General features: G+C 49.6%; 1 long non-coding RNA gene across 1 annotated transcript; it reads left to right on the forward strand.

Annotated features, from left to right (window-relative positions):
- The first annotated feature begins 11,206 nt into the window (after positions 1-11,206).
- LOC149325739 (uncharacterized) lies at positions 11,207-13,428 on the forward strand. The gene is made up of 3 exons (XR_016286130.1): positions 11,207-11,831; positions 12,715-12,808; positions 13,354-13,428. It is a non-coding gene; the product is annotated as an uncharacterized LOC149325739 (long non-coding RNA).
- The last annotated feature ends 9,500 nt before the right edge of the window (positions 13,429-22,928 follow it).

Below are 22,928 nucleotides of genomic sequence, written 5' to 3' on the forward strand. Positions count from 1 at the left end.
TGTTCGAAGATTTCTTTCACGTAGACACTAAACTTAGAGTTGGTTCATGCGCAGGTGATGGTGTGCATCTTGTGACGACGCAGTGCACCACTCTCACCACGAGGTCTCTGGTGCTGGGGAGCCATGCTGCGAGATTCATCTTCGCTCACCTCTCAGGTGGACCGGTTGCCAAGCTGGGTGGCGCACACCAGGCTCCTGAACGATTACATGACATGTCTGCAAAGGTGTTGAGTGCTGAATGCCATCGTCATTAGTTCTCTCCATAATTTAGCAAAGCTTGCATTGTGCAATGGAGCGCATGCACCCACACTCGCCTGTAGGACCGCGCCAGCACCGGTGAGTCGTGAATTTGGCAGGCGCACCAGCAGCTTCAGGACAGAACACCATTTGGATGCTATCTGGCAGACAGGAAGTGTACGGTCAGCTGTATGTAGGAATTGCACTCACTGTCGTGGTGCTTACGTGTAGCTATGCCACATGCAATCGATGTACATTTTCTCTGCTTCAAGTCTGATAGCAAACTGCTCGGAAGCTGGTGAAGCCTCATCTTTGAACAGAACCGTATCTTCGGCTTCCAAGTTATTGGCAGTGTGCACGTAGACCACGAAGACCAGTTCCCTCGGGTGCTGCAGTTTACTGCGAGACAGGAACTGCCCCAAGTGATTCCCTCCTGCCGGGTAGCTGAGTATGTGCTGCGACACATGCTCTGCGGATGGTGGAGAATTGCCATTCCTTTCTGTTGTTCTTCCTTACGTGTTTTGCTTGTACACGACGCTCATGTCATGTGGTGCTTTAATGCAGTGAAAAGCAGGAAAGCGTCAAAATATTTTCCTCCTCTACCACCGGAGTGCTGATTGCCCATGCCATGACTGCGGTTTTCTCTGTTCGCTTTGGTGTTCCCGGAGATCAAGTAGCCCACAACACGCTCAACATGCGCAAGGGCTCAACATAAAACGAGCATGGTTGATGTGTCTGCAGTAACTTACCATTCCTTTTCAACAAGGTGCACCCCATTTTGTGTATTACTATTTGTACGATTTGGGGTCCGAAACATGCTTTTTAACGTGCGCTCACAGAGTGAAGCCCGCTTTGCCTAAGGGCGCTTGCTTGCGTCTGCGTGCTTGTTTTCGACTGCTTCTTTCACATGCTTCGTGTAGTGATGCACGTATCAAGTGTTGTTCCTGGTAGGAAAGCCGGGCCAACTTTTCATAGTCCCTATCGCTCGCATTAAAATGCAAGGCCTGGTCATAGCTTCGACAGGGGTAGCTATTCCTAGCTTTTCCAGCTGAATGGTTACCCGTGAAGTAATCTTGCAAATTGTACATTAATTCAGTTGGAGCTAACTGAAATTATAAATTATCCAGCTTTATGCAATTTCTGTTTCAATAATCGAGTGGCGAACGCAATTTTGCAGCCAAAATATAATGGTTTTCACCTCGAAGGGTGTGATTTCCGCCTCAATAATCGAACTAGATATGGGATGTTTTTTCGCCTGGGCGTCAATATGCGTGAAACAGATCACTGGACACCTGTCTGCCCAGTGACACTGTTTAAGATTACACTTTCAGTGAGTCGGCCATTTGCGTTTTGTTTCGTGGAAGTTGGAGGTGCTGTTCGGTGATTTTAAGAAAATGCCGCTCAACCTGAGTGGCGTCTGGTCTCCGCACGAAGGGAAACGAGCAGGCCAGACGGCAGGTCAGGGTTGACGTTTTTTATTAATCGAGAAGTGTGCCATGAGGCATAAGTTAAGAAAGGCGGAATGGAATGCAGGAGGTATAGCGGTGACGTAGTCGTAGAGTTTGCTGGTGAAGTGCGAGGGGTAACCCGAGTTGCCAACCGTTGCGACTGGCGAACAAAGCTCACTTCCATTTTGTGACCACAGGACTTCCTCAAGGCATTTGTGAGGCACAAGTTCAGAATAGCCCTCTTGGTCAGCTTAGAGTGAGCTGATTGGTAGGGCATCATTGGCGCTTTCTCCCCTCTGGGCTCATAGGCCTGTCCTCGCTGCTCAGAGTGTGGGTTCCAGAGGAGAGATAAAAGTGCTCATGTCGATAGCATAAGTACAGGCTGCAAGGAAAACGAAACTGAAATTTGGGTGTGATACATCACCACCCGCTTAAAAAGAAAGGAACACATTTAAAATCACTGCATGCACGAGAACAGACAGGTCAGTCTGTTTGCCGGACGACGCTGTCTTGTACTTCGACGCAGCACTTGTCCTGTGTCGCTGCCCTGAGGCGGAGTTGAACTGCCTGCCTCATCTGCTGTAGGAGGAGATTGTGGTTTAATGCCGTTGTCGTTACGGCTGGTGCTGGTTCGGTGCGGTCATCCAGCGGCAGTTGGATCTGACTCTACACCGCGCAGGATGGTGTAGAGTCAGATCTGTATTTCTAGTGTTCAAACTAATTTAGATGCATTTCAGAAGCGGCCTTCACTTAGCAGAAAATTCAGGGGGCACTCTATTGACCTAAAGTGCGGTGAGGCGAAAGGCTTAAGCGTGGTGATGCTGTTTGTGTCACGGATGTGTTGTTAAGATGTTAAGCTTCGCCTCTAAGAGTGAAACGCGACAGCGTCTTGCAACTCTGCCAGGGAGTCTACAGAACGCCATCGCCCGTTCGGTTCTACGCCTTGCTGGTCGGTAAATTGTTTTTGAGGAAAGGAAATGTATCTGCGTCCAACACCTCGGTGGACACCTGAACCTCGCCGTAACGGGAAGGGAGGAAGATGGGAGTGAACGAAGACAGCGTATTCACTATACTCCGTTTCATACATCAGGTGCAACGCTGCCAAAGCTAGCGCTCCTTTTTGCGGAACCTGCATCCTTGACAAAAAATAGTGCGTTGCTTGTGGTGAGCGGAAATTAACAAATCCTTTGCTGGCAGGCTTCGTGAATAATACTTTTGCCATCAGCGTGACAAAAAACGCTGCTATTGCGAGCGAATCGATCGAGATCTGTGATTTTGTATTTTGCGCTTATCGTATTTTTCCATTTCACGTTTTCGCTGTCTCCGCAACCCTGGCCGTGTTTACTCTTTCCGTCCGGCTGCCTTTCACTTTTGAGAAAATGGCGTCCTGCTCAGCGGCCGCGGCCACCTCTCCTGTACGCATTTTCGCGAAGGTTCGTGCATCCAAGCTGTCAAGGCACTCCCGTACCAGGATCCGTTTTCCGGAGAAATCTGTTCGGGAAATACTGAGTGCTGTGAACGAGGACACCGGAGTATCTCCCCGTACCGTTGCCAAAATCAAGGCGGAGCGTCTGTGTTGGCCTTTGGCGTATCCGAAGAAAAGGCCTCGCGACGTGAAGATTTCAAGCTCGCGAACAGTCAAGAATGACAGCTTCACAGTCCATGCCATCCGTCTGAATGTGCACAGTATGTACGCGAAGAGGGAAGTGCCAACACTGGACAGTATGCTAAAGGTTGTCAATGAGGACGACAACCTGCCGAACTTCAAGAAAACGACGTTGTGGAGGTTGATGAAGGACATCGGATTCACATTCGAAAAAAGAAAACGGAACCTTGCGCTGATCGAGCGAAGTGACATCATTGCCTGGCGTCGCAGGTACCTGCGGGCGATCAATGCATTCCGAGAACAGGGCAGGTGCGAATCGTTCCTTGCTTGTTTTCTTACGCAGCACGTTTAGACTGGCTTCACATAGAGCTTGATGTTAGCTTTGCAACCTCGTAGTCGTAACAGTGATTGCTGCTTGAGAATGACACATTTAAAGGAATCGTCTTAACCACGTTGCTGTTGCGGACCTTTTGCGCAGAGGTGACATTTCACGGCCAGTTTTGCGCTACGTTTGGGTGGGGCACGTGTTTGCATGGGTCAGATTTAATCGCTAAACCCGAATTGGTGCAGCAAGCAAAAACAACAAAACTACCAAAAATGTCGTAGCACCGCAATGGGTAGTGCCATCTCGTCGTCACCGTTAGGAACGAATAAACACCCACCGTACACTGCCCGTTGATCCAGTGGTGCGAGTTATTGGCGATACTGCTGCGAACGTTGGGAATTTTTGTTCGCAGTCGCCACAAGTGAAGAGATTTCAAATCTTACCGAATTAGTCAAGTAACCCATGCAAACATACAGTGAATATAAACTAGTTACCAAATGCCGCCTGGGCGCGAAATATAATCCCGAACAAGGGAGCAATAAAGCCGAGATAAATCTTTTTCTCGATTGTCTTTGAGCGGCTATTTGTGAGACAGTGGTCAGCAGTGTGTTTGTTGCAGTGCGTTGCCTGCTTACATGCTGCAGTATGTTTGTTTACTTAATAGCATTAACTCGTGCACTCGGTTGTTTCGCATTTACAGGTGCATCATCTACCTAGATGAAACCTGGGTCAACGCAGGGCACTCAAAAGAATACGACTGGCAGGACAAGATTGTGAAGTCATCTCAGGATGCTTTCCTGAAAGGTTTAACAACGGGATTGGCTGCGCCTTCGGGCAAGGGAGCCACTGGCTGTTTCCAGAATAAACAATTTCTCGCAAACACTGCAGGGTCAACATTCTTCATTGTCCTCTCTCATTTATAGAATATTTTTTTCCTAGCGTTGTACAACTTTTTCTGCATTCTTACTTGACGCTCCCACAGCTTGGAACTCTTTTTACCTGGCTGCATGAAAATCCTGCCTGAGCAGCTTCTGCTCTTCTAGGCGAGCAGCGAAATAGAGACAAGCTGACTTGTCTCTGTATTGCCTTCATATACACTTGTGCACGACAACAAATCTGTAACTCTTGAGGCAGTACTATTGTCTGTCACCGTGTGAATCAACACTATGTTCTAAATTTAACACAACACAGGAAACAGGCCACATCGAGGTGGAGTGTGTAAAAATATTTTTACCCATCAGTTTAAATATACTGCTCTTTTTCCGCATGTAAAAGCCAAGTTATAGAGCTATCTTCAATGACAAAGGAAAACGCGCTTTGCTTAAAAACGAAACATACCTTAACTAAAACAAAAGAATTGCAGATATGCACAAGAATGTTACACATGCACAGTCAGAAAATAGGCGACTAAGAAGTCTAGATTGTTTTCTGCGCTCCTGTATTCTAAATTCTAAACCAGCATTCTAAATTAACAGATATCTTGCTTCTCAACTTTGCGATCAGTAAAATATAACTGCTCTCGCCAAGTCCTTCGGGCTACTCTACAGCACAGTGCCAATGTCGGTCCCAGACTCCTTTGGCGTAGACTGGATCAGCCGCTAACCGGTTGCTCAGAACAATTCATAACATGCCAGATAACTTAAGAGAGGCATACAGAAGAGTGTGTTCCTCGGCAACAGCGAAATCGAAAGTTGCAGACCGCCACTTGTTAATCGGGCCACGGCGGAGCACTCAACACTGTGCTGATTAATTAAACCCGACGAATGAACGTCATCTTTCGCTCAAATCTCTAGCTTGCATCTAAAAAGTATAGTCACAGTGCTGCAGAATCGGGAAGAAAACCGCCACCGCTGACCAAAAGCCGGTGCGAGCTCATTGACAACGAATTTCAGACAGCTCACATTAACACGGCATGCCTCAAATGAACAGATGCTTGCAGTTTTTTTGAGAACATGGCATAATATTCAATCGATTGTGAACAAAACAAGATTTCTCTATCAAGTCATGCGAAATGCATCTTCCCAAGGAAAAAAAAAATAAAAACAGTGTGCGAAAAAGAAGTGCCACCACGCGGGATTCGAACCCATGCACCCCCATTGCGGCCTGTCGACACTTCGGGCGACGCGTTAGACCATACGGCCACAGAACAGCGCGCAGTGATACAACTCTCTTTATTTTGTTTTGCGGACTACTTCCGTAGCCTTGACAGCTTTGCACATGATGTATGAAACGGAGTATAGTTGATGATGATGAAAACTTTATTTGGAACAAGGGAGTTTTGGACACGTCGGTCCATGGGCCCCCGCACGGCTCCACTGCACTCAAACGTTCATGTCCCGAAGGCTCATGACGCTGGCAGCCCGGCATGTGGCGATGGCTTGCTTGGCCGGGTCCTCGGAGCGCAGTAGGGTCTCCCAAGCCTCCCAAGTGGTAAGGTGCTCCAGGACCCGCGGGGGAGGATCCGCCGGGCAGAGGAAAAGAATATGGTCGGGAGTGGCTTGGGGGTGGTGGCAGAGGGTACAGGAAGGGTTTGTGTGGACTTCGTGATATCGCGAGCGTATATAAGGGGAGGGCAAAGTGCGTGTTTGGAGCCGCCTCCAAAGTGTCTGATGGCAATTGTCGAGGGAGGGATCAGGTGGGGGGGTAGAGCCGACGCTCGGCTTTGCAGGCCTGCGTTTTGTGTGGACTTCGTGATATCGCGAGCGTATATAAGGGGAGGGCAAAGTGCGTGTTTGGAGCCGCCTCCAAAGTGTCTGATGGCAATTGTCGAGGGAGGGATCAGGTGGGGGGGTAGAGCCGACGCTCGGCTTTGCAGGCCTGCGTCATTTCACTGAATGAGCGCATGCGCTCCCGCGAGAACTCCAGGTCGGAGGCCGCCGGTGCCCGGTTGAGAGAAGCTCGAGCTAAACTGTTGGCGGCCTCGTTTCCGGGATTCCCGGAGTGGGCAGGCACCCATATCAGCTCCACATGGCGGGGCGGGTGCGCGGCGAGGGAGTCCAGTATGTGAAATGCAGGGACGAGAACTCTCCCGCGAACAAAATGTAGTATGACAGTTTTAGAATCTGACAGTATATATCGAGACTCCGTGCGTGTGATGGCCAGGGCGATGGCGGCCTCTTCGGCCTCCTCGGAAGTGGCAGCGGGGGATATGTGAAGGGTGGCAATCGGTTGTAGGGAGGTGTTTGTGATGGCTACAACCGCGTCCTCGCCTGTGCATGCAGGATCCAATCAAACGGCAAACGGTTCCGTGCTATAGTGTTTGTGGAGCGGCCAAGCGCGAGCTCTGCGTAGGGGTTCGTGATAGGTGGGGTGACGCGCCTTTGTTCATTCCAAACCATCGAGCTGGCATGGCGGAGTGGTTAGCATGCTCGTCTCGCACTCCGGAGAGCGGAGTTCGATTACCGAACTCGACCAAGTTCTTACTCGGATTTATTTATTTATCTGGCCTGATTAGAAAGGTTAATTAGGCTAATTGGGTGATTAAGCAATTAACTAAACTCATTCTGATTTACTTGGAGCATCACTATAGGATTCCTTTAATTGGCTGCATGGCTACAGCCAAAGTACAATTGGCCCTGTTTGAAATTTGCGTACTATGACGTCACGACCGTTTCGACCAATTGAAACGCGCGACATTTCTGTCGACAACTTCTGCTTACAACGATGAAGCATTAAAGGCTTCCGCCGTAAAAAGAATTACGGCCTCTCTTTCTGACTGTTTTGAATGGACCCATGTATGAAAGCTATGCCTTGCTTCCAGCTGTAGGAATTTTCGCCCGAACGAGGTCATCTCCTCGAAATGTAGGGCACCTAGCAACACGTATCCTATCACTGTACTGCTTCGAGTATGACTGCTTTGCTTTGACACCCTCGTAAGGTGGTCTCAACAAAGCGGTAGAGTATGCGTCGCGCCCAGAGGATATTCCAGCGATACTGAGTCGTGTTCTGGGTTGGCGACCATGTAGGAGCCTTGTAGGTGAGAGGCCACTTGTCGCGGGCGATGTCGACCTAAAGTGCCGAGGTAGTCGACCAAGGAAACGTGCAAAGGGCCTCTATCCAACCTGTATATATATGTACATATTGTTACGCCATACGACCTACGCCGACCAAGAGCGCGCTGCGCTATACTTACGCCGACCAAGAGCGCGCTGCGCTATACTTACGCTGACCAAGAGCGCACTACGCTAGACGAATAAAATGAGAGGCGCGGGACGAGCGCGAGGGGTTGAGCGCGCGGCACTAGCGCGAGAGGTAGAGAACATAAGAGAATCGCCGCGGCTGGTTGTGTTATCCGGGGTCTCCTGCGTTCCTGTGTGTTTTGCTCTGCGCGGGCTCACCGTCCCGTAACATTTGGTGGCAGCGGTGGAATCATGCCGCTCACCCGCTCCCAGAGTCAAGTAGCCGACGTGCCAGACGACAGGACTCTGCCACCAGCCGATGGCGCCACGACGCAGCAGCCGGCGCCGCTAGACCTAGGCGCTCGGAGGGGCTCGGTCCTCCGCAGCAGCTGGACGCCGGTATTGAGCGCCTCCTGGATATAGTTACCCTGCGGATGGACGCATGGGAGGCCCGTCTGACTACCCAGGCTGGGGAGATGGAAGCTCTCAACGTCCGTCGCGTTGTGCCAGCCGAGCGAACACGTTTCATGTGCCTTTGGGCGTCCCCGCCACCGCTGTCTCCAGCTCTGCCGTCGCTGGGCCTGCGGTCGTAGCCACCAATAACGTGCTCGGCGCGGGTAGATCGTTGGACGTGGTGGAATTGCCCACGTTTGGCGGGATTATCTCGTGGGATGCTTACCGCATCCAGCCGGACGCATCTAGCTGGAGGGTATTGCGGCGGCGAGCGCCTGGGACGAACAAATGAAGGCAAGGATGGTCGTCGCCAAACTGAGCTTCTGCGACGGAGCTCCTGCAGAACGTGCCGCCCGACCAGCAGGGCTCTTACACTGTCTAGGCGGGCCTCCTCGCCGACCACTACAGTGCCTCAGGTTACCCCCGTGAGCAGTCCCACCGCCTGCCAGCCCGCCCTCAAGAGCCCGGGGAGACATACCAGGACCTCGCCACCGCCATGGGGCTCCTGGTTCTATTGCGCCTCAGAACGCCGTGGCTCTGGTCGGCACCAAGGCGTTTGTCAACGCCACCCGACTCCCTGAGGTGCAGCGCTTGTTCCGCTATGGGCGTCCTGAGTCCGTCCGCGCCGCCATGGCGCTCGCCATCGAGGCGGAATTGACTTTGCTGGCCACGCGGGGGTCGCCACTGCCCAGTGCAGCATCCCGGTGCAGGCTCCTCGATTCGCAGTCCCTACAGCGGCCTCTACCCGACGCGTGCGTAACGACACCCGTATGACCTGCTTCCGCTGCGGCATGAGGGGACACTACGCGAGGGACTGTGCTGGCCCTCCGACGTCGGAAAACAATTTGGCGGAACTCCGAGGCCACCGTTCCGCCGAATAAAGTCCGCCCCCACTGAAGCGCCCTACGTGCTCGCCGACGTCGCCCTGCTTGACCGGCACGTAGGGGCCTTGGTCGACACCGGAGCGGCTGTCAATGTACTGGAGAAATCGTTTATTGTTAACGCTCCCCACCTGCTTCTTCAAGCCCCCAAAACCCGGCTCTTAGCTTTTAATGGCGCCCCGGTGGAGCAAGTCGGACGAGTCACGGTTAACCTGACAGCACTCGGAAAGACCATCTCCACCGTGTTTGTTGCCGCAGACAGCCCTATTGGGCTAGTGGTCCTCGTGTGCGGGTGGTGCCTGCAAGCCGGAGTCGTCCTTAATTTTACCACAATAGAACCACGGGCGAGCCGAACTCTATGTGGGCCGAGTTGGCTCAGCCGGATTTCCATTCTCGGTGTCGCCCTGTGGCAGTCCCTGGTGTCGGCGACCAAGCGTGCCTCAGAATCTGTGCGTTAGCTCGTAACGAAATGGCCACGTCGAGTCAAGCCGATCGGCGTCACTACCATGACTGTAGCATCCGCCGTGACTCTGCCACCGGATGCGGCAACGTAGGTGTACACTCTAAGAACTGCTACTCCTCCATTAAGAGTAAAAGAGCCTCGCTACTCCTGCAGGTCTCAATCTACTCTCTCTACAAACGAGAAAGAGTGAAAGGTCCTGTTCAATCCTCTTGACAAAAGAGTAAAATGGCATTTCCACTCCTGCATACTTCAAGGGAGTTCAGTGCTTGCTTTACTCCTCCGCCCTTACGGCCATACAATCGTAAGGGCGCGCTAGCTTCTCGGGGCCGGCCTGCCAGCCTGGATGCCGGCTGCCGGCGTCAGAAAAATGCACTGGTATTGTTTGTTCACGACCAAAGCTCTGGGATAGAGTATCATTAGCCAATGTCGAGTTGTTGGTAGAAGCGATAACAGCCATACAAATTTCCTCCCATAGCCGCTTTGCTGCTGCTCTGGAGTTCGCCTGGCCTCTGCTATAGCTCCGTTCCTGAAGGGGTCGCGGAAACCGAGCATATATTTATTTCCCTATGACGCGGGGTTCAGAGTAAAACGGTGCCGAGGGTAGCACCTAAGTGCTGGCCAGTTTCGAAGCGCATTCAGCTACAGCATCTATGTGAAATCGGCTAGGTTTAGCGACGACAAGGGCAGCCAGCGAGCAGCGCACAGTTCGTCGCCCGGCGCGACCGCGGGCGGCGTCGTTGCCGAAAGCTCGGCTCGCTCAATGATTCGCTCCGTAGCTTGCGAATCGCGCACGCAAGGCTGGAAAATCGAGCAGCGACTGGCCTGCGATTGAGCGAGCCTTTATGCCCACGTTTGCAGCACAGGTGAACAAATTTAGCACACATGTATGCATGGAATATCGGCTGCGTTGCGGCGATTCTTAAGCTCGTCCTCGACGCCATCATCACCGTTCGGGTCGACCCGAGCATATCTTTATTTCACTGCGAGACATAGTTCACAATAAAACGTACTTACAATGCAAAGAGTAGCAACTCAGCGCTAGCCAGTTTCGAAGCGCTCTCAGCTCTGGCATCGAAGTGAAACCTCCTAGGCTTAGCTACGAATACGGCAGCCAGGGAGCAGGCCGAAGCTCGTCGCGCGGCGCGCTCGCGAGCAGCGTCATTGCTGAAAGCTCGGCTCGCTCACAGATTGGCTCAGAAACTTGCGAATTGTACTCGCAAGGCTGGTAAATCGAGCAGCTCGCGGCTGGCCTGCGACTGAGCGCACGTTCGCAGTACAGGTGAACAACAATTAGCGCACGAATGCTTGGGATACCGGCTGCGTTGCGGCCACGTTAAGGCGATTCTTAAGCTCGTCCTCGACGCCATCGTCACCGTACGTGACACACAGGCTGAGAACTTGAATTCGAGTACGTGCTAAAGTAAGCTGCTCGTATTTCTCGGAACAATCTGAACTCGAAAAGACAGTTGCTTCTGTCGGCTTCCATGCATGTGGGCTCTTGCTAGTGAAAGTACACTCGAACAGGATGCGGCGAGTGCGGGCCGCTGTTGCATATAAACTAAAGTGTGAAGCAAGTATCGTCGTAGTTCCGTAACGCAGTTGATATCACAGTAATCCGCTTGTACGGGTCACATTTAAGCTCTGTTTCATGTAGATCTCCGTCCAGCATGCCAGTGTCGCGTTGAGTAATGCATCGCAGCTGCTCTTTGTCCTACCGCTCGCGTCGAACATATCCTTGATATGGACCAGTTTGCGATACGGTGCGTTTCTTTGCCTTTTTTGTCGCATTTAAGGGATTTTCGCTGCCGTCAATCGAAATTGCATTCCGTCAACAGCGTCGTCTGCGCCGTCGTCTGCTAGGACACCCGGGGATGGGATCACAGGATCGCAGCTTCTACAAACTACATGTCAGCAAAAGTATCTAAAAGCGCTTTGGTATTCGCATTTAATAAAGAAATAAAATGAAAAAATATAATTTGTTTTTGTTGCGAACACAATTCAAATATTAGTAATAAAAAAAGCGCATTTGTAGGTTTTTTTCAACGAAGCAAAACTGCAGCCGTCGTCACGTTTTGTGTTATTTAGGTTTTCGTAGCATTGTTTGAGTGCTCGTGCGGTGGACGTGTATGAAGAACACAAGTGTGTTTTTGAAACCAACGACGAGAATTACGCCCTGTCAACACTGGTGATTTTGAACGGGTAAAGCCGTGAAGAAAGGTAGCGCTACGACTTCTTGTCATCTGGAGAGGCAACGAAGGAGAATGTGCGGTTTTGCTAAGCCTTGATGAGCCGTCTGAACGGTGAGTCCCGTGTACGTTTCTTTACTTCTGATCTCTATTCGCACGCGTTATTAGTGTGCGCCTATATAGGGATGGCAGTGCAGGCAGTCTGCGTGCGGTTGCCTCAGCTATAATGCGTTAAGGCCGATTCACACGACGGTCCGTTCGCCCGCGGCCCGCGCACTACGTATTCAGGCGCGCTGTCGGCCGCGGCCACCAGTTATCACAACAGAGTTATGCGGTCGCTTGCGAGCGCTGCGAAAAACAACAGACAATGTTTACTACATTCCAATAGCATAGATTTGTGCTACGTAGGAGAGGATGATGAGCGTGCAGTGCCACGTTAGAGAGCGCTCTTGCTAGGCCAGCTGCGGACAAAGGGAACTGACAACGGTCGAGTTGCCTCGCGGCTGGTGAGCGTCGGATTGATGTGTGCTACTTAGAAGATGACGATGAGCGGCAGTGCCGCGCGACAGAGCACTCGCGCTAGGCCAGCTGCCAACAGACAGTGCTCAGTGTGTGTACTCGTCGGATTAGTGCTTACGCCTTAATATTTGTCATACAATTTTTTCGGGGACAATGATCGCGTGTAAAAGGCTGGGGCATATCCCTTGCCTAGTCATTTGTAAATTTTTATCTGTGCTTCCCCATGGAACAGAATTTGACACAGTATTATGTCAAAGTAAGATCGTTCTTGCGTCTGCCCTGAGGTGTAGGTGTCGATGCTTCCTCGCCTTCAGATTTTGAGAACTGTTTGGGATGCAACTGCGCACTTATTTAGGATTTCAAGCTTTTTGCTATATCCCTCGTTTGTGCGGCCCGCTTTCAAGTCGTTCGCTATATCGGTGATGGTTTGTTATTGATTTTCACTTTCTCTTATTTATTCTTGGTTGACTGCCACCAGCTGTGCTGCCGGCGATTCTCCGCGCTCGGAACTATTCCCAGGCACGAGACCCTACCCACAGACCTCCCTGCACCACACTCACCAGTTTTCTTCGGTATTTTTTTCCCTTGCTCTTACTTGCATTGCCACTAGGCACTTTTTATTTCTGTGTGGTTTGTTAAATGCAATACCAATTTTCGTTTCATGCTGTGATGTGAGATATCGTGCTTCTTGCTAATGAATGCATGCCTTTTCCATCCTCTCGTCATTTGTGCAAAGCAGACGGGTCTACTGGTCGCTACGTTCAATTTAAAAATACCTTCGGTGCTGCTCCAAAGCACCCTAGCAGTAATAATTAAATCCTGTGCATGCTATATTCGAATAGTTACACTCTTTTCATCATGCATAAAAATAGTGGTATTCCAGCCTGCTCATCTTTCTATGCGGTTGTGACAGTCATGTAAATCTACTGAAAAAATGTATATCGGTGCATCACATACAATCTGTTCATTTCTTTTGTCATGGGCCATCTCATTGCTTTTTGTGTTCCTATGTTAATACCTTATTCTAATTTATGAAGCAGTAGACAATTTCTTCTCTTGTCATTCATGACATTGTTACGGCCACTGACAACAGTTGCTCTGACATATTTATTTGCAGTTGCCAGCTGCCAGTATCTACTGGGCCATTCGTGCTTCCAGCTTTTGGCTGTGCTATCTCTCCTCACCTGTTTGTGGTAGGTATTGTTTTCCAGTGATGCATACCTTACCTGCCTATTTAGAAAAATTTCGTAGACATAGGCTCACAGCCGGGTTTAGAAATGCATGCAGAGCTCTACGTGCACTTAGCAGCAGTACCTCCCTGTATAATCACATGAATCTGATCCTGAATTACATGAATGTAATTGCATGATCTGTATGAAATAGTCGCTCATGAAGCTTTTGACTGCTGCTGTTAACATAATGGAGTTTACACTGCTTCAGGTGCAGTGACTATTTCACACATGTTGCCTCTTATGCATATGTGCCCTCTGAAAGGGCGAACATATTCCTTTATCCCTTTAAAAAACATTGTGTTCTATCATGATGCTTTACCGGTATTTCTGGTGTATAGACCAAAATGTCACTCAGTATTGTAACATGAAGCGGGAACTCAGTTTGTCCAATGTTTTAGAGGTAACATGAAGCGGGAACTGAGTTTGTCCAATGTTTTAGGGGTCCTAAAACATTGGACCAACACAGTTCCCACTCGAGTTATTGATCACTTCGCTCTCGCCCTACCATAAGCTTGCCGTCCAGGTTGGACAAATTGGTAGAGCGACTGCTGGTTCTGAGTTCGAACACCGGACCAGGACGAATCTTTCTTTAACTACGAAGTTTCTGTGAAAGCTGTATAGCTTTCCTTTGTAGCCATTTGGCTGTGCTCGAGTGGATGTCAATGAGTAATTACTCCTTATTACAGATCTTTTGTCAACGCCAAACTGATTCAGTAGCAACAAATAGTAGAAGGGTAAAAGCATGCTGCTCCCAAAAATTCGTTAAGCATGTTATAAAATGTATGCTGTATTGTATTAACTGCTGCAAAGAAATAACGGTGATGTTAGATGCCCAGCCCCTATTAGGTAAACATAGCTCGCAATTAACACAGTGGATCGAAAAGAAATATGGACTTCAACGCTCACGACGACCCTCACCCCAGTAAAACAAAAAGTGCCAGTGTTGCCATACTTGAGAGCTTTGCTCTTTAAAAGTGCAGTAGACTGCTACTCAAAGTTGACAAAAAAATGCGTCTCGTTTTCTGCATGTGCATTCCACAGTGCTGGTGCCATTTTCACTGGCCATTGACATTCAGTCGCATGATGTGCACCCCGCTCCTTGAGTTGATTTTGTTTGTCTTGTGAACCTGCCGTCAAAATCAGTGCAGGATAATGCTTCCCCAGTTGATCTGCAGTTAACCTTGTCCTTTGCCAGCTGCTGTCACCCTTTCTCCACAGAGAAGGGCGGTGGGAGTCCAAGCCAGGTGGAGTTGAAATATTTGACTAGTAGTGGACAGGGATCCTGCGGTTTGTTGAGGACACAGGCAAATTGGAGACTTATGGAAGAATTTTTTTACCAGCCAAAAAAGACGCATACACAAGAGAGAACCGCACAGGACAAGGGCTGGTAAAAGCCGCAGTCCTCTGTGGTTCTCTCTTGTGTGTGCGTGTTCTTTGGCGGGTAAAAAAATTCCTCCGTAAGTCTCCAATTTGCCGGTTTCCTCCACAGATTGGAGGATCCCTGTCTGTTACTAGTCAAATTTCACTACTCCACCTAGATTGGACTCCCACTGCCCTTCTCAAACTTTTGAAATCCTGTTGCCCTAGCAGATCATCAGCTGTCGGTTGTATTACTTTCGCTTCAGTGAAATTTGACATGTAGCGGACAGGGATCCTAGAATTTGTGGAGTACACAGGCAAACTGGAGACTTATAGAAGAATTTTTTTACCAGCCAAGGAAGACGCATACACAAGATTCGTTGTCTGTGTTTCACTACTGAAAGTTGTAAATGCGTGCAAAAGTGTATCGTGCATTCGCACGTATTTTGAAAACTCAATTTTTGCAGCGTTAGGTTTTCGGAATTGGAGCTGTAGCATTGCCGCCACAGAATCCCGATCGTTAACAAAGTGCACACTTATTTGCTAGGTATATATTCGGTATACCGCAACCAGTACACGTCACTGTTTGGAAGGTTCTGTCGCGAAATTTCTGATTGTGCAAGGTAGCTTTTCTTTTAAATTCAAGCGCTCTCTATTTGCTTTTTCCTGTGCATATTCATCGGTCGTTTCAATTCAGAAGCGTTGGTGCTGCAAGACGTGCATACGGAAGCTACGTTTGTGCACAAAGCTCCTGAATTTTTGAAAGCGCAGCTCTGACAGTTCTCGTTGTCATAAATAAGTACAAAGCATCCTAATCTTTTTGGACACACCATTTCATGCTCTTAGCTGTTTCTGAGAAACAGGCTGCCTTTTTTTCTGTTTTTGGTGTGAAACATTCCTAACAACTTCTTTCTTTCTCCATGCACAGATAGCCTATGCATACACGGGCAGCTTGATTGCAATATTTAGGGCAATATTTATAACAGGTGCAGTGAGCCTTGGTGCATGTGGACAGAAATTAAGCTAGGGTGGGGTGGGGTATTTTCGCACAGGGTAATGTTATGCGGAGGGTCTGGCGTATTGAAACCGAGTCTTTCTGAGCTCTTATTAGACGTCCCAGCACCAGGACAGTAGTTGAGGCTTTTCTTCTTTGTTGTCCAGTCAATGGTTTCCATCACATAAAATAGCCTTAATTCTAGCTATCCCGTGGACGTCTAACAGAACGATGCATATATACTGAAGTGATCAGTGTTGCATAAAAGTAGTGAGAACATTGCAAATGCAAGACAACTTCATTGGTTTGCAGTGCACTAACGTGGCAGTCATAGAGAATTACACATTACATTTGCAAATCTAAATTGTGCATAATAGTATGGACTGGCACGTAATGTGCGAAGTAATCACAGTTATCTCGTTCATGCCAAATGCTAGTGTCAAACATTGTCAGTGTTGCATATTTATAAAGAGCAGACATGCTGCGCGTAACTTGTCGTTGGATAGATTTTATTACTATGAAAGCAAAAAGTTTACACATGGCTGTCGTGTTCTTGCGTGGGAAGTAGTACTACCTTAAATGAGTATAAGCACCAAATTTTTGGTTATGTGTGTTCTTTGTAGCGACGTGCTGGGCATTCGTATACATAGAATTGTTGCATAGTATTCGTCTCCAATCGCTAAATAATTACAACCAGATTTCTTTTCTTCCCTGTTTCAATGGCATAGCAATTGCTATGACATCAATGTTCAGTATAGGTTATGGAAGGCACAAAAAAGCTACGATATCGCTACTTCATCATTTTAATTAGTTACAATGCTAAAGCCAGCCTGCCTTAAGAGTCGGAATCACAATGAATGACGAAGCCGCAATTATATTGCAGTTTTCCTCGTGCCTCCCCTGGCTTATACTGACCTTTGATGCCATTGCCATGCTCAGTTTTTAAAAGTGAAGCAGGAGAGAGAAGATATTTAATTACAAATTATTTAGCAGTCATAGGCGAATACTGTGTGGTTATCCGTGCATTGTAATGCCTTATGCACCATTAAAAGCAAAAAAAAAAAAAATGTGCAACTGAAATTTGCTCGGCTGCTGACCCAAAAGACGCGGGTTCGATCCCGGCCGCGGCGGCTGGAATTTCTTTGGAGGAGAAATTCTAGAGGCCCGTGTACTGTGCGATGTCAGTGCACGTTAAAGAACCCCAGGTGGTCGAAATTTCCGGAGCCCTTCACTACGGCGTCTCTCATAGCCTAGATCGCTTTGGGACGTTAAACCCCATAAACCAACCCAAACCAAACTGAAATTTGTTGTCTGCCTCTTTGAGATGAAAAATTTTGAATTTTTCCTTCACTATTTTAGAGCATGAAATTCAGTTAATGGTATCTGAGAAACAGGAATTGCAACAGCCATTTCTCTTCAGCAAGAAAACTGTCATTGGTTTAAGTGTTTTCCCGATTCAAGGTTACCTTATATTTTAAACTGCACAATGTATTATGTGACAAGAAACCGTCAAGCACAATAGGTGTGGTTTTAGAAATGACTGGAAGTGATAAGGGAATACATTTACTTAGAGCAGGTAGTGACCGCTGATCCGGATCATGAAGGGTAATAACTAGAGGAATATGAATGGGGTGGAGTGCATATGGCAGGTTCTCTCAGATCATGAATGGCAGTTTTTCAACACCCCTCAAGTGAAAAGTATACAACAGCTGTATCCTACCGGTATTCACCTATGGGGCAGAAACGTGGAGGCTAACGAAGAGGGTTCAGCTTAAGTTAAGGACAACGCAACGAGCTATGGAAATAAAAATGATAGGCGTAACGTTAAGAGATCGGAAGCGGGCGGAGTGGGTGAGGGAACAAACGCGGGTTGAAGACATCCTAGTCGAAATCAGGAGAAAAAAGGGTGCTTGGGTAGGGCATGTAAGACGAAGGCAAGATAATCGCTGGTCCTTAAGGGTAACGGAGTGGATTCCAAGAGAAGGCAAGCGTAGCAGGAAGCAGCAAAAAGTTCCATGGGTGGAGGTTTGCAGGAACACGGTGGACATAGCTGGCGAAGGACAGGGTTAATTGGAGAACATGGGAGAGGCCTTTGCCTTGCAGTGGGCGTAGTCAGGCTGATCATGATACTTGCAGAAGAGCTTGCTCATGTTAAAATTTTCATTTGGTAAATATGCGCTTGTTTTACATGCACACAGCTTTTGAAAGGACTAGCATAGTGATAATTGTATTGGGCTTCATAAAATTGTAGCTCTGAATGAAGGTTTGCAATGAAAGGTGTCTGCACTTGGTCACAATATAGGTACACACTAGTGGCGACATGACACACACGATCAGTACATTCTAGTTGTATTCTTTTTTCCATGGGGTTATATGCAGGATAGTATGAAAAGGGCATTGGAATTGACTCTTACTTGCATTATTTTCATTCATGTTTGCAGGCACCCGGAGAAATGCACGCATAGCCAAAGCTCCTTCACTCAGCCGAGCAAGCTACGGCATCATCCAGCATCTTAGTTTCTTTTAAACGCTTACAGCTCACTGCGGTGGATTTGGTAGATGGGTTTACTTTGCTTTTGGCAGTGTTCTTGGCATTTAATGTCAAGTACACCCCAAAAACAAAGCTGGCTTGTCTGCTGCTTGAGACACTAATGGGGCTTGATCCTAGCTAGCGCCTCCCGAGCGTGTTTTGGGCAGCCACAGCAATCACAGCAATGACTTGAGAAATAAAAGTTATCAGTGTTGTACATTTGTGTCATTATTTCTTGAACCATTGTTATTCCCAACGCATACAGAGCCCCATACTAATGTGCAAACTGTAGTGTAGCCATAAAGTAGTTGTATGAGCAAAACTTATTCTACTCAAAGATTATAATCCCTTTTGCTCATTACTCTTTTGTAGATGTAGCGCAGGTGGATCCTGCAAAACATACGACCAACTTGCTCTGAAGAATATGTGAAATAAGAAAATTAGTAGGATACATTGAAAACACGTGAAACTCCTTTTGAAGGATTAAAATAAGATCTGGGCTGATACTCCTTGAAGGAGTATAGTCACTCTAACAAACGGAGTCCTGGAACTCTACCTGAAAGAGCAGTAGGATGCTGTTTCAATGTGGTAGCATTACTCCCTCGGAGGAGTGCCTGTACTCTATTGCAGGAGTAGTACAGTACTCCTTGAGTAGGTGTTGGATCACTCTTTGTCCAGAGGGAGTAATTTTATTCTGGAAAAAGGAGTGGAATATGGGACAAGCGAATACTCCTTCAAAGTGTGTTCTGGGCACTCCTCTGCACTCCTTTAGTTCTAAGAGTGTATGCCAAGTTGGACAGTCCGATTTCAGCGGACGTGCTTTTAGAACCCATCCGGTGTTGAGCTCCAGCCTGTGAGATGACCTCCCGTCGAAGCCTGTGCTCAAAGGAGAGGCAGACGTATTTATGCTTAACATCAGCCGCGCACCTCTCGTGCTGACTCCCGGCACGCAATTGGGTACGGCGTCAGCCTTCAACTCCGGATCACCGGTTGCGTCTCTGCAACCTGAAGTAGCGCCTCACCGCCTTCCAGCGCCGGCGGTCCTATCATGGGAATCATTTAACTTTGGACCCACCCTGACATTCGCGGAGCTCGCCTCTCTAAAGGCCTTGCTGCTCGAGCATCGCAGTTGCCTTGCTCTGAGCGCCGGTAAACTCGGGTGCACTCCCTGGGCCCAACACCGGATCAACACCGAAAACCGCCGGCCCATTCATCCCCAACCTCGCCGTGTAGCGCCAGCCGAACGGAGAGTCATCCAGCAGCACGTATGCGACATGCTTGACCAGGGAATCATTGCCCCTTTTTGTAGCCCTTGGTCCTCCCCTGTCATCCTTGTGCGCAAGAAGGATGGAACACTCCGCTTCTGCGTTGATTATCGCAAGTTAAATGCTATTACTAATCTCGACGTGTACCCGCTGCCCCGCCTCGACGATGCACTTGACCGCCTGAAGGGGGCCCGTTATTTTTCCATCCTAGATCTGCTGTCGAGCTACTGGCAGGTGCCTCTTCACCCCGATGATGCGAAAAAGACGGTTTTCGTGACTGCCAGCGGGCTTTACAAGTTCAACCGTATGCCCTTCGGTCTCTAGAATCCTCCAGCTACCTTTCAGTGCCTCATGGACCACGTCTTAGGCCACATGAAGTGGTTATGGTGTTGTTCTACCTGGACGACGTAATTGTCTACGCGGCTACGTTTGAAGAACACTAAAGGCGGCTCAAACTCGTCCTCGAAGACCTCATTTTTGCTGGGCTTCGCTTAAAACCAAAAAAATGTTTCTTCGGTTTCACAGAGGTGATCTACTTGGGTCACGTTGTGAGCCGGCATGGCATCCGTCCCGACCCTGAAAAGCTAAAAGCGCTTACGGCTCACGAAGCTCCAACCACCGCCAAGGAGCTCAAAAGTTTCCTTGGGTTTGCTTCTTATTTCCGTCGTTTCATTTCGGGTTTTGCCAAGCGAAGCGCTTCGTTGAATGCCCTGCTGAAGCAGAATGCAGCGTGGAGTTGGAAGCAGGCCCAACAGCTCGCGTTCCTTGACATCAAACACGCTCTCCTCGAGCCTCCTACATTAGCCCATTACGACGAATCGGCCCCTCTCGTCCTCCACACGGATGCAAGCCAAGATGGGCTCGACGCTGCCCTCCTGCAGGAAGACGACTCTGGTGACCACAAAGACCTAGGTTATGCCAGCCGCCAGCTTTCCAACGTTGAGCGCCGCCGCCACTCTTCCGAACTCGAGTGCCTCGCTGTTGTCTGGGCCGTCGAAAAGTTTCGTCCCTACCTGTACGGCCGTCACTTTGCCATAGTCACGGACAATAGCGCTCTCTCTTGGCTGCAGTCTGCCAAATACTTAAATGCCATAATTGCACGCTGGTCCCTGCAAATTCATGAGTACGATTTCACCACAGTGCATCGGCGCGGCTCTGCCCATCAAGATGCCGATTTCCTTTCTCGCCGCCCTTGTACCGTGACGGCTTTGACGCACCTCAGGACTGCACAAACGCAAGATCCCGACATTGCTGCCATAATCCACTCCGTTGGCACCGCCGCCGGCGCAGGCCTCCGCAAACTGCGCCGGGTCTACCGAATGTAGGAAAACCTCTTGTGTCATGTGAAGCGGCTCCATGGTCGACCACCCGTGTGGTTGCCAGTGCAGCCGGCAACACTGCGGTCGCAAATCTTGCGCGGCCTACACGACGCTCCCACGGCTGGTCACCTTGGTCGCGGCAAGACCTACGCACAAATGTTGGAGCGCTTTTGGTGGCCTAATATGTCCAGAGACGTAACGGAACACGTGGCGTCGTGCCAGACGTGCCAATACAGGGTGTCGCCCACACGAGTGGACGACTTCCTGTCGCCACCCCCGCCACCCCCACAGGCATTTTCGCCGCCGAGTTCACCTTTCGAACTGGTTGGACTGGACCATTTGTGCCCGTTCCCGAAGACCCGCGCCGGCAACCGGTATATTCTGGTTGCGATCGACTACTTTTCCAAGTGGGTCGAAGCACTGCCCGTTTCAGATGCGTCGTCCGCTCATATCGTCTTGTTTGTGGAACAACATCTCGTTCTTCGGCACGGTGTTGCCCAAAGCTTCATCACTGACTGTTGGAGCTGCTTTATGCCGCATGAATTTGAGCGAGCCCTCCGCTCCTTCGGCATTGCGCATCCCACTACATCCGTCAATCATCCCCAGTGCAATGGCCTCGTGGAGCGTGTTAACCGCACCCTCAGGGATACACTCGCCTCCTACGTCGCTCCGTCCCACACAAACTGGGATCATTTTGTTTCTGCTGCAGCTTTTGCGCTCAACACTGCGGCGCAAGAAACAACGCATGTCATGCCGTTCTCAGTCGTCTATGGCACAACGCCCTCCATCCCTCTCGACGCGCAGTTGAGCATTCCCCATCCTACTGAGGAGCCACCAAGTGACTCCGTCCAACGACTTCGTTACGCCCGCCTCGACGCTCAGCGCAACCTTCTCACGGCTCATGCGCGTGTGCAAGTGGCCAAAGCGGCAGCACCACCACTTTCTTCCTTCCGGTCCGGTGACTTGGTCCTCGTTCGCCGCACCATCCGCGCGACTAGCCGTGCCGCGAAGCTCTTGCCCCGATACCGCGGCCCTTACTGTGTCGTTGCACGGCTCTGCCTCATGACGTACCTCCTCGAAGACATCCCGAGGATCGCTCATGCGGTGTGCACCACATTTTCCCAGAGCATGTTTCAAACATGAAGTGGTATGTCTACGGCGCCAGCAGTGACTCCGACTTAGCTACCGGGTCCTCATCAGTACTGTCGTCGCCTGCTGGCTCCTTGCCTTCCACACGCAATGCCGCTCCATCAACGGAGCGCCGCTAAATGTGCATAAAACTCCCCGAAGTTCCCCTCACCGGTGTGGGACGTCCTTCGGCGGCTGCAGACACCTTCGCCCGGCTCACAAACTGAATTCCACGTAGAGTGTGACCGCTTCCTGTCTTCGAGCACACCTTGCATCACCCCAAGAAGCCCTGCATCAAAGCACAGCCTGACCTCTCCGTACAAAGGTTTGTGTCGCGATCACACGTTCCGAAGTGTGTTGGGCCAGACTTTGCCCCCCCCCCCCCCCCCCGGTGGAAAGTTGTTACGACATACGACCTACGCCGACCAAGAGCCCGCTGCGCTAGACGAATAAAAGAGGCGCGGGGCGAGAGGTAGAGAACGAAAAAGAATCGCCGCGGCCGGTTGTGTTTTCCTGGGTCTCCTGCGTTCCTGTGTGCTTTTCTCTGCGCGCGCCCGCCGTCCCGTAGCAATATAAGTCTTTGTGTACTGGATTGAATCTTTGGATTGCAGCGTTTCCCTACGTGTAGCATACTGAAAAGCAACGACGTATAATTCTCCTCCCTCGCAAGAATTCCTCGAACATTTGGGATTTGAACTGATTTACTTGTCTGCTAGGATTTCATTCGGCAAACCCTCGCCGCTGAATACCGATAGCAGGAAATGGAAAATCGTATGCAACAAGAATATTGGTCTAGATGTATCTTCACGCTACTTCGAATGGTAGTCGGTGATTGTTATTATGTATCTGCATTTAGAAGGTGCCC

Source organism: Amblyomma mixtum, chromosome 10, assembly GCF_055824585.1.
Source record: "Amblyomma mixtum isolate Tamu chromosome 10, ASM5582458v1, whole genome shotgun sequence".
Lineage (NCBI taxonomy): Eukaryota > Metazoa > Arthropoda > Arachnida > Ixodida > Ixodidae > Amblyomma > Amblyomma mixtum.